The 10883-nt window shown below is 38.7% G+C and overlaps 1 protein-coding gene across 3 annotated transcripts in view; it reads right to left on the bottom strand.

The window, feature by feature from the left end:
- The window catches only part of CENPP (centromere protein P), a 377506-nt gene that overhangs the window by 204609 nt on the left and 162014 nt on the right, over positions 1-10883 (bottom strand). The window lies entirely within an intron of this gene.

Below are 10883 nucleotides of genomic sequence, written 5' to 3' on the forward strand. Positions count from 1 at the left end.
GGCAACAGAGTAGGACGGAGCGGATTCTAGCTCCCCTACTCGTGGGTGAAAATCCTAGCAGATCAACAGAGAAACAGGGCAATAAACAATCGGTTACCCAGCATTTATGAAATTAAAAGACCAGAGATTGTGACGGATGCTGAAACACCAGACAGTGGCAGGTCAGTGGGGTCTTGGGGACCAGAGTAAAGACAAAAGCGGCGGTGGGGGCTGGGACCACCAGAGGTGTCGGCCACAGGAGCCTGGGCACGCAGCAACCCTAGTGGGGGACCACCGCGGGCCAGCAGCTTCCCGGTTCTCTGTCTAAGCAAGGCTGGACAACACTGGGCAGAGACCTGTCTGCTTGCCTGCTTGCGTTCACAGTGAGGGTTACAAAGACAGAGGGCCGTGCTCAACTGCAGACTCTGTGGTTGCCAGACCCAGAGAATTGAGAGGCACATTGCTGTCACTGTTCTGGCTGTGGATTGGGCTGGGCTGAGAGGCAGGCTGTCTAGAGAGGGTTTTTTTTTTTTTTTTTGGAAAGTGGACTGAGGTGTTCTCCTGCCATGGCAGCTTGGCTTGTTTCCCACCCTGCCTTGCGGTGATCGAGTGGGAAAGTGGAGGCACTGGAGTCCCCACCACAAAACTGGGAAGCACCGTGCCAGTTTCACGCTACCCAGGCAGCATGGTGGGTGTGCACACGCACAGAAGCATCTGAGGCCCCGCCACAGAACTGCGAAGGACCCTGCCTAAACCTGTGGAACCCCAGCAGCCTGGCATGTGTGCGGGCGCCCACACATCAGTATGGTAGCCTGGCTGGTGAACGCGCTTGCACCGGCATCCCAGCCCACAAAGAGATCCTCCTGCAATCAGAAAAACCGGTCTGGACACTTTGAAACCAAAAAGGGAAGGGGTTTTTTCGTTATTGTTTTTTTTTCCCTTTTTTTAGGGACTTTTTTTTAGTAATCTTATGTATTGTTAAATTTTATTATTGCTTTATCTTTCTATACTTCGTTCTTCTCCTTTCTTTTTCCCTGTTTTAGTCCTTCTTCCTTTCCTCTCAAACATCGCTTTTGCCTCCCTAATCCTCCCTTTCTTTTGTTTGTTTCTTTGTTTGTTGCTTTGTTTTCTTTTACCCACAAGAGACACAAACAACTGGGAAGTGAGAAAAGACCAGAGTGTGACCCAAAGAGGGGACATCTCAACAGTAGAAATAGACAGACAAATTTCACTTTGCTATAACACAGAAGCCAAAAGTTACTGCATATTTTTTCATTATTCTCACGACTTTTATATTTTAATAGTATCTCTGTATTCCTCCTCTTTCTGTATAGGCTTCTTAGTCTTCGGTGCTTATATTGTATTACTAGACAGGTTTCCCCTGTTCTTTCTTTCACAGTGTTCTGCTAATCCTCTATATTCCATGCCACTTGTTTTCCTTTAGCACACTACCCAAAGCTCTATACCACCTACTCATACAGATCACATAGACTTTGTTATATGATTGCTGCTCTAATATTAGTGTAAATAATAGCTGTTCTATACAACTGTAAATACTTCACAACCCATCTCCCAGATCTTAGCCCATTATACAGGTCCCTGAATTCTATTACTGTAGTGATTAACTTTATTTGCTCACACACTATAACTATTCACAATTCTTTACTCTCACCTTACCTCAAATCTGACCACCCCGCAACCTCACTGTTTTCCAAATCCAACTCATAAGCCTTCCCTCCCCAATAAGAGACTTATCTTTTGTCCATCCTTTCCTAAAAGTGGCAAGTTGGGTTGAAGAGTACTGTTAACACTATGCATAGACTAAAGGTCTTCTATCTCTTCTCTACTAACTGTGACTGTCAATATCATAAAATACTCTTCTCCTGTCATGAACCATTTTGCCTCGCCCTCCAAATGATCACACACACACACACACACACGCACACACACAAAGGGAGTAGGTGGAAACGTAGAATATCGAGATAGCTGAAGGAGACTGCACCACTAAATTTCATAGGTACTCTAGCACAGAAGTTCACACCATAATCCCAGGGAGTCAGAACAGATAAATTGTAGAAGCTAAGGCCAACAAGAAGAGTCTCACAAACAATGGGAAGTCAAAGAAACAATCCCCAAATGAAAGAAAAGGAGGAAGTTTCAGAAAGAATGTTAGATAAAATAGAGGCAAATCAACTATCAGATATTGAATTCAAAGCGCTGATTATCAGGATATTCAAAGACATCACAATGAGCTACAAGAAACTACAGCGGAGCTACAGCGATCTCACCGCAAACTATATCAACATGCAAAAGGAAATAGAAATTATCAGCAAGGGACAAGAATAAATGAAGAATACAATTTCTGAATTGAACAACACAGTAGAAGGTATCAAAAGCAGGATCGATGAAGCAGAGAATCAGATTAGTGAGTTGGAGAACAAAGTAGAAAACATCTCACAGAAAGAGCAACAAAAGAAAAAGAGTATCAGAATGAGGATGCATTAAGAAAAATGCAAGACAATATGAAACATAATAATATCCAAATAATAGGAATACCAGAAGGAGAAGAAGAAAAACAAGGGATAGAAAACCTAGTTGAAAGAATAATGATGGAAAATTTCCCTAATGTGATGACAGAAAAAGTAACACAAATCCTGGAATCACAGAGAGTCCCAATCAAGAGGAACCCAAGGAGGCCCACTTCAAGACACGTAATCATTAAAATGGCAAAATTCCAAGACAAAAAGAGAATCTTAAAGGAAGCAAGAGAGAAAAAAGAAGTAACATACAAAGGAGCTCCAATAAGGTTAACTACTGACTTCTCAATGGAAACACTCCAAGCAAGAAGAGAATGGCAAGAAGTATTCCAAGTAGTGAGAACCAGAGGCCTACAACCAAGGCTACTTTACCCAGCAAGGCTCTCAATCAACATAGAAGGCCAAATAAAGAGCTTCCAAGGCAAAAGAAGCCTAAAAGAATATGCCTCCACCAAACCAATCCTACAAGAAATACTAAAAGAACTGCTTTGAGGAAAGGAAGGAAAAGAGAGAGACAGAGAGGAACACAGCTACAAAAATGCCAATGAATAAATACTTATCAATAATAACCTTAAATGTAAATGGTTGAATGCTCAATCAATAGACATAGAATAGCCCAATGGATAAGAAAGCATGACCCACACATATGCTGCCTACAAGAAACCCACCTCAGGACAAAAGACCATCACAGACTAAAAGTCAAAGGCTGGAAACAAATTTTCAAAGGAAACGGACAAGAAAAAAGCTGGGGTAGCAATTCTCATATCAGAAAAAATAGACTGCAAACAAAAGGGCCATAAAGAGAGACCCAGGAGGTCCCTTCATAATACTCAAGGGAAGAATCCACCAAGAAGACATTAACATCTTAAACACATATGCACCCAACATAGGAGCACCCAAATATATCAAGAAAATATTAGAGGCCTTCAGAAAAGATAATGACAGCAACACAATTATAGTAGGGGATTTTAACACCACACTGTCAAAAATGCACAGATGTTCCAAACAAAATATCAACAAAGAGATTACGGCATTAAACAACACCCTTGATGAAATGGACTAAACTGATGTATATAGAGCCCTTCAACCCAAAGAAGCTAAATACACAACCAAGTGCACATGAAACATTTTCAAAGATACATCACATGACAGGACACAAAATGAGCCTCAACAAATTCAAGAAAGTTGAAATCATACCAAGCATTTTTTCTAAACACAAGGGACTGAAATTGGAAACCAACCCCAAAGGAAAAAACCCAAAACACCCAAAATCATGGAGACTGAATGGTATGCTATTAAACAACAAATGGGTAAAGAAGGAAATAAGGGAAGAAATTAAGAACTTTCTGGAAACAAATGAAAATGAACTCACAACAACCCAAAACTTATGGGACACAGCAAAGGAAGTCCTGAGAGGGAAGTTCATAGCTATACAGGCTTACCTAAAGAAGATAGAAACATTTCAAACGAATAACCTAACCCTACACCTGCAAGAGCTCGAGAAACAACAACAAAGACAGCCCAAGCCCTGGCTGGTGTAGCTCAGTGGATTGAACACCGGCCTGCGAACCAGACAATCGCGGTTCAACTCCCAGTCAGGAAACATTCCTGGGTTGCAGGCCATTTCCCTGCAGGCCAATTCTCAGCAGGGGATGCACGAAAGGCAACCATACATTGATGTTTCTCTCCCCCTCTCCTTCCCTTTCCCTCTAAAGATAAATAAATAAAATCTTAAAAAAAAAAAAAAGACAGCCCAGAGCAAGTAGAAGGAAGGAAATAACCAAGATCAGAGCAAAACTAAATGACAGAGAGACTAAAAGCACAATTCTAAGGATCAACGAATCCAGGAGTTGGTTCCTTGAAAAGATAAATAAAATAGACAAGCCTTTAAGTAGGCGCATCAAGAAAGAAAGAGAGAGGACAGAAATAAACAAAATCAGAAATGAAAGAGGAGAGATTACATCTGATACCACAGAAATAGAAGAGACTGTAAAAAATTACTATAAAGAACTGTATGCCAGGAAATTTGAAAAGCAAGGTGAAATGGACAAATTTCTAGGAAAATATAATCTTCCAAAATTCAATAAAAAGAAGCAGAAAACCTGAACAGACTAATAACAGCATATGAAACTGAAGCAGTAATAAAAACAATCCCATCACACAAAAGCTCTGGACCAGATGGTTTCACAGGAGAATTCTACAAAGCATTTAAGGAAGAGCTAACCCTTGTTCTCTCCACAGACTATTCCAAAAAATCCAGAAGGATGGAAAACTCCCAAATTCTTTTTATGAAGCCAGCATCATCCTAATTCCAAAACCAGATAGAGACACAACAAAGAAAGGAAATTTCAGGCCAATATCGCTGATGAACATAGATGCTAAAATCCTCAACAAAATATTGGCAAATCGCATAAAACAATACATCAAAAAGATCATACACCATTACCAAGTGGGATTCATCCCAGGGATGCAAGGATGGTAAAATATGCGCAAATCCATAAATATAATACTTCACATAAACAGAAGCAAAGACAAAAACCACATGATCATATCAATAGACTCGGAAAAAGCTTCTCATAAGGTACAACACCCATTTATGATAAAAAGACTCAGCAAAGTGGGAATAGAGGGAACATTCCTCAATATAATAAAGACCATATATGAGAGACCTATAGCCAACATCATACTCAATGGGCAAAAATTAAGATCTTTTCCACTACGATCAGGAACAAGACAAGGTCGTCCACTCTCACCACTTCTATTCAATATAGTATTGGAAGTTTTAGCCACAGCAATCAGGCAAGAAAAGGAAATAAAAGGCATCCAAATAGGAAAGGAGGAAGCAAAACTTCACTGTTTGCAGATGACATGATAGTGTACATGGAAAATCTATAGACTCTACCAAAAAACTGCTCGAACTAATTAATGAATTTGGCAAAACAGCAGGTTACAAAGTCAATATCCAGAAATCAAAGGCATTTTTGTATACCAACAATGAATCAGCACAAGCAGAAATCAAGGAAAAAATCCCATTTGATATAGCAAAAAGAAAAGTAAAATATCTGGGAATAAACTTAACTGAGGAGGTAAAAGACCTGTAAGCAGAAAACTACACAGCCCTGAAGAAAGATATAAAGGAAGATGCAAACAAATGGAAACATATACTTTGTTCATGGATTGGAAGAATTAACATCAACAAAATGTCCATACTACCCAAAGCAATATACAGATTCAATGCAATACCTATTAATGTACCAAAGGCATATTTCACAGACATAGAACAAACACTTCAAAAATTTATATGGAACTATAAACAACCCTGAATAGCAGCTGCACTTTTGAGAAAGATGAACAAAGTAAGAGGGATCACAATACCTGATATCAAACTGTATTACAAAGCCACTGTAATAAAACAGCCCGGTACTGGCATAAAAACAGGCACATAGTCCAGTGGATCAGAAGGGAGAGCCCAGAAATAAACCCAACTCTCTACAGTAAATTAGTATTAGACAAAGGGGGCAGTAACATAAAATGGGGTAAAGATAGCCTTTATAAAAAATGGTGTTGGGAGTACTGGACAGCTACGTGCAAAAAAAGGAAACTTGAACACCAACTTACACCATACACCAAAATAAATTCAAGGTGGATAAAAGACTTAAATATAAGCCGTGACACCATTAAAGTCCTAGAGGAGAACATCGGCAAGAAAATCTCAGGTATTTCATGCAGCAGCATTTTTACTGATATGTCCCCTAGAGCAAGGAATATAAAAGAAAGAATTAACAAATGAGATCTCATCAAAATAAAAAGCTTCTGCGTGGCTAAGGAAAACAGTATTAAATTAAAAAGACAACCAACTTTATGGGAAAACATATTTGCCAATGATACCTGAGACCAAGGTTTAATCTCCAAAATATACAAAGACCTTACACGACTCTACTCTAAGAAGAAAACCAACCCAATTAAACAATGGGAAAAGGACTTGAACAGACACTTCTCCAAGGAGGACATACAGAACATTCAGAGACACATGAAGAGGTGCTCAATATCGTCAGCTATCAGAGAGATGCAAATTAAAACCACAATGAGATACCACTTTACACCAGTCAGGATGGCTATCATAAACAAAGCAACAAACAACAAATGTTGGAGAGGGTGTGGGGAAAAGGGGTCCTTAGTTTGCTGTTGGTGGGACTGCAGACTGGTACAACCATTATGGAAAACCGTATGAAATTTTCTCAGAAAAATAAAAATCAACCTGCCTTTTGACCCAGCAATTCCACTGCTAGGATTGTATCCTAAGAACCCTAAAACACCAATCCAAAAGAACTTATGCATCCCAGTTTTCATAGCAGCACAATTTACAATAGCCAAGAGCTGGAAACAACCTAGGTGCCTGTCAGTAATGAAGGATCAAAATATTGTGGTACATATACACAATGGAATTCTATGCAGCAGAGAGAAAGAAGGAACTACTACCCTTTGCAACAGCATGGATGGAACCGTACAGCATTATGCTGAGTGAAGTAAGCCAAGTGTTGAGGGACAAATACCAAATGATCTCACCTTTAACAGGAAGCTAAACAACAAAACAAACAAGCACGGAAAATAAAAACAAAGACACTGAAACAGAGAACAAGGGGAAACTGACCAGAGGGGTAGGGGAGGGAATTTCAGGTCAAAAAGGGGAAGGATTTATAGGAACTAGTATAAAGGACACATGGACAACAACTAAGGGGGGTGAAAATGGGAGGATGGTGGTGAGCACTGGGGGGGGGGGTGGGCTGGGATGGGAGTAAAAAACAAAACTCTACTTGAACAATAATTAAATAAATTTTTAAAAATCAATTAAATGTCAATCCCAACTGACAGATTTAAATGTAAAAAGTAAAAAATAAAGCCTCTAGAAAATTGTAAATAAAAAAAGTAATGAAATTATGTTTCATAACAGCCGAAATAGGGCAAAAATTTAAATATATTTTCATAGAAGAGAACAGATAAATGCTGGCATTTTCATACAATAGTATGAACAGTACACAAAAGTGAAATGATTGAGAGACAATATTGAAGGAAAAAAGCAAATTATACAAAAAGACCTATAGTAGTCTTTAAAGACATATATCATCTTTATAAAACTGAACAGCATAAATTAAGTACTACTTGGTTGGCAGATCCATATATATACAGCATATATGAGATACAAAAGAATATTAAACACATTACACAAAATAGTAATTCTCGCTGTCACAAAGAAGGATGGAAACAAATGAAGAGTCTTGATAAGCATTAATAATGTCCTGTTTCTTAAGCTGGATGGTAAGTACACATTTGCTTCATTAATCTTGGTATCTTATATATTCATATGTATTATTTCCATATATGAAGTATATCATTAATGGGTCTATCATACATAAAGTACTTAGTATGATCACGAACAGAAGTAAGGAGATTACCCACAAATAAAACAGATAACTTTAATACAAAAAATATTAAGGAAAAGGAAATATGTTGATCAAGTGAAATCAAACAAAGCAGCAGTAAGTGGAAACAGATAGGCAAACCCTAAAGAAAGATGCATGATCATGGGAACAAGTCCTCCCCGATATTCAAAAAGCTATAATAATTAAAGGTACATGGTGCTTGTGGGAGAGTTGACAGACAGCTGAAGGGAAAGATTGAAATGTTGAGAAACAATTCAGTAAGTTCATGGTGACAGCAGCAGGTCAGACTGGACAGAAGAAGGCAAGCATTCTCTTAATGCTGCTGGCCCATCCAGAAACCACCTGACAAAAACATTTAGGGCAATGATAACTCACTAGTTATAGTAAATTTTAAGAAGTCAGAAATTTAAGTACAAAGAAAATTAAACTATAATGATTCTAGAAGAAACTGAGGAAACCATGGGAGAATATTTTTCACAATGTGGAAGTGAGGAAGGTGGCAAAAGCCAGGAGGGCCTTAAACAGAAATGTATAAACAGAAGTTTTCATGGCAAAACTGAAAAACAAAGTCAAAGAAAAAAATGACAAACTGGAAAATAATAGTTATGAATCACAGCACATAGGCCTTATTTCCCCAAAAGTTGATCTGAAAAAGATCTACAACACAATAAAAAAATAGTAAAAGATACAGATATCTTCAGAAAAAGTGTACATAGCTGCAGAATAGAAGAAAATCAAACAGACTCACAGAGAAATGAAAACTCAAACTATAATACCACCTAACCTAGCAGATCTTCAAGGATAAAAACTTGATAAACTATAGCAACAAGGATGTAACAGATGCCCTTGGGCCCTCTGTGGAGAGCAATTCAGATGTGGATGACATGCCTATGGATTTACCTCTCAAATATACTTACTTACATGTGCAATGACATATAGAAAGTTATTAATTGGGTCAACATTTATACTAGGAAAATAATAGAAACATCTCAGATTTCCTGTAAGGATTCTCTTCAACAATAATAATTTTTAAATAAGCACGTTTGCTTTTAGATGAATAGAATATCTCTAGATTCACACACACAAAAAAATGACAGCACTGCATTCTACTAAAGGTCTGAACAGCAGTGAATGTGTCCCTTGGAGTCATGCAATGCGTTGGTCCTTAGCAAGGGCCACTGGTATGTGAACCAGAGGGACGGGGGAGAGAAGCTACAGAATGAGTTTTCGTGGTGTACCTTTGTGACATCAGAAATACATATTAATCTCTGCCTGCCCTGTTCCTTACACAGAACTCCTAAAATATACTTCACTGCATGGTAGGAGCACTAAGAGCTTCTTTTGTTCTGATATTTGGTCTTGGACCCCTTTGCTTAACACAGAGCTCATAACTCTTCTGGAACTTCCTGAGTGATAGGAGGGTTTTTGTTTTAAGGAGGCTACACTTAGTGGGCTCCTGGATAACTTCAAGATGGGAGCTGGTCACTAGAAAGACTAAGCCATAATTAGGAAACTGGAACTTTCAATCTTACCCATCATCCACCAGGGAAGTAGAGGGGATGAAGACTGAGTTTATGATTGATCATGCCTACATAATGAAGCCCCATAAAGACTCCTCATGCACAGGGTTCAGAGAGCCTCCAGGTTACTGAACACATCCAGGAGGAGGGTGACTTACTTCAACTCCATAGGTACAGAAGCTCCTACACTCAGAATCTTTCCAGACCTCACCATATGTAGCTCTTCATCTAGCTGTATATCTGTATCCTTTATCATATGCTTTATTATATAATAATTGGTAAACATATTAAGTGTTTCTCTGAGTTCTATTATGGCAAATTGCCTAATCTGAGGAGTGAGTCATGGGAGCCCCCTAATTTGTAGCCAAGTTGGACAGAAGTTGCCAGTGACCTGAAGACCTTCTACTTACAACTTGTGTTTAAAGTTGGTGTGGGACTGAGACTTTGATGCATTAGATATGACACTAACTCTAGGCAGACAGTGTCAGAATTGAATTAAACTGTAGGACATCTAGCTGGTGTCGGATAATTGACTGGGATGAGAAAAAACACAGACATCTATTGTCAGAAGTACTATGACTAGAAATAGAGGCAAAAATGTTTACCGTTTCAACCTTTGAGTCATTTAAACATAAAATTGGTGTGTTCCATCCAGATCCGAAGTTTCAGAACCTTCAAAGGTGATCCAGAAGCTGTGTTAAGGATAAGAACTACTCATTTCTTTGTTTCTGTTTTTCCGTAGACTTTAATAAACCAGTTCCCAACTGGTCTATTAAACCAGTTCTTTTCTCAGCATATCTGCATTTGTGTTTTTATTCTAACAAAAGTATTCTATGCAGGACATATGAAGTCCACCAATCAGCTGACCAGATGAAGTCAAGGAACCAACCACAAGAGAACATGCAGGAGGACTATCTCTGGGATGGCATGGGGCAGGTTTTTAGGGCCATGTTTCCTCCACCAAGCAAGAAGTGAGAAAGATATTCAAATATAGACAAGAGGGAGAATATTAGAAGGTACTGAATATTCATTCATTTATTCATCAAATAATATTTACTGAGCACACACAGATAGTTTGGGGACATGGCAGTCATAAGAGGGAGCCTAGGTGGAAAGGAGTAAACAGACAAATAATGGCACAACATTCCAAGAAAAGGCAAAGGCACATGCCAAGGCATTAGTGAGCAAGGAGCAGGGCAGCTTGATGGTTAGTGAGGATAGAACCCAAAAACATAAGTCAGCTGTCTAAGAATGGGCAGGTGGTAGGCTGTCAGAGCTTCCCTCAACATGAAGGTTGATTTAGAATTTATTGTAAAATATCACACACCACTGGAAAATTTTAAGCAGAAACTTTGTAAAATTCAAATTTATTTTTATGTAGATCATGGTGAAAATGGGTTGGAGAG

Source organism: Artibeus jamaicensis, unplaced genomic scaffold (assembly GCF_021234435.1).
Source record: "Artibeus jamaicensis isolate MK-2021 breed Jamaican fruit bat unplaced genomic scaffold, CSHL_Jam_final contig_288, whole genome shotgun sequence".
Classification (NCBI taxonomy): domain Eukaryota; kingdom Metazoa; phylum Chordata; class Mammalia; order Chiroptera; family Phyllostomidae; genus Artibeus; species Artibeus jamaicensis.